The sequence below is a fragment of the Montipora foliosa genome, chromosome 13 (genome assembly GCF_036669935.1).
Source record: "Montipora foliosa isolate CH-2021 chromosome 13, ASM3666993v2, whole genome shotgun sequence".
Lineage (NCBI taxonomy): Eukaryota > Metazoa > Cnidaria > Anthozoa > Scleractinia > Acroporidae > Montipora > Montipora foliosa.
The window spans coordinates 32,340,807-32,342,956 of record NC_090881.1 but is presented as its reverse complement, the minus strand read 5'-3'; positions in this window follow the sequence as shown (position 1 = coordinate 32,342,956).

Genomic DNA, 2,150 nt, shown 5'->3' with positions numbered 1-2,150 from the left:
GTTATAACTTCAAATGGAGGGGTATTCAGCAGTTACTCCAATGTCCGGAGAAAACGGAATTTCTTTTGCCTCCATCCAGACTCTCTCGGTAAACGTGAACGAATTTTGCAAACGGTACACGCCGATCCCAAATAAATTTCCCATTCGGGAGTGTTTTGCTTACCATTTGAACGAACCTAGTACCTACCGATTTCTGCTTGTAAATGGTAAACAAACTCTGGCATTTAATACTTAAAACTGGGTAAAACGAGTAGCATTGCGCTTAAGCTTTCACACACAGCACTCCTGAGAACAATTTTTGACAGCATAATTCGTCAATATTGGATTTTTTGGCCAATTTAATCACGGTTTAAGTTTCAATTCATTTCCATCACATTTTTACAATGGTTTTTGAATGTGTCTCTGTATAGATAGTGTATCATTATTTCATGTTGTCCATTTGGTCATTCAGTGGAGCCCGCAACAGCGGGACACTTGCAAAAAACTAAAATTAGCTTGCTTAATTCGCCACGTGTATAATAATAATAATAATAATAATAATAATAATAATAATAATAATAATAATAATACGGAACTTAAAACTTAAGGCCTGGCCAAACGCTCGCAACATCTTGCCACATAGTTGGGCGCAACATGTTGCGTACGTTTGGCCGCGATATGTTGCAACATGTTGAATGATGTTGGATCAAATTTGAAAACGGTGAAATTTTTCGTGCAACATTTTCGATGTTGCATGATGTTGTACTCGTTTGGCCACGTTCACGCAATATTGTTGCACTGGGGCGTGCGCGCCAGGGGCCTGGGCGCATAAACATTCACAGGTTTGAAAATGTTGCGTGCGTTTGGCCAGCCCGTTCATCACATGTCGCAACATCATGCAACAATGTTGCAAGATGTTGCGTTGAAACGTTGCGAGCGTTTGGCCAGTTTTAAGACAACGACGGCTACTTATGAGTAAAAACAAACGCCTCGCACGCCTGCACGTGCGTTTTACATTTTGGTACATTTCCAAGCAGTTCTCGTCCTGACAACTACGTGATTTGAGATCAAGCGGGGGACACGAGCTTCTGCAAATAAATGTTCAATTTTCCCTCCAAACATCCACATTATTTATATCAGTTTACTCCTGTATCGTTGATACGACTCGAACGGCGTTTTCACAAGTAGGTTTATTTTTAGACTAGCCCTTCCCGCAAATTAAGTCAAAAAAACAAAGGCAGTTCCGGTTCGGTGACCCTATGACGTCAGCTTAATTTCTTGTAATTGGTCATCGGGCTCCTGTGGGAGTCTCACTCGCGGGAAATTCAATCTACAAATAAATCGGTCTGTAAAAACGCCGTTACACGAACACAGTAGAGTTGTAGGATCCGGGTCATGGGTTCCTGAAGTGGTCTGTTATTACAATAGCGATATCTCTTGTTTACAAACATTGACGTCACATTTCTTTTGATATTGAAATTTGCCAAGCACGGATCAAAAGATGTTCTTAGGGAGCTACAGCAACGACAACCCAAAAAACAGTAATGAACTTTAACGGATTAACGCCCATGACCCAACCTCGTTCCCAGGTCTCCATTACAAAGAGACCCTGGGAACGAGTTTGGCCCATGACCGCGCGGTTTGAGTTGCACCTCTATGCTGTATCTCAAATCTCCACTGGAAATCATGAAACAAAGATGAAGCCTTGATATTTAACCATAAAGCCATGTAGTCGTGTCTGAACATTGATATATCGAGGGGTATTGCTTTCGCCCGCTTACAGCTGGCTGCACGTTTTTACATTGACTTCTTGTACTCCTGTGTAATTGGCCGGAGCAACAATTCTATGGTCTCCATGTAACAAATACACTCCATGTTAAGTGTGTCTTTCTCACGTGTTGACGTCTTCTGTGATCTATTACTGAACAGACGCACGGCAACGTGGAATCTGTATTTGTTTTACAAGATAATATTAAAAGAATCAAACGTTTTTGATGATGACGTAAGCTATATATGCGTCTGCCCTTTAATTGATCATAGATGAGAACCAATCAAAATGCGTGAATTATTGAGCTTATTATATAAACAGTAATAGTAGCACAATAGCCATGGGTCAAGTTTGACTGGAGACTCAGCCAGCTCAAAGGGACTACATTTATGACAAAGAAGAC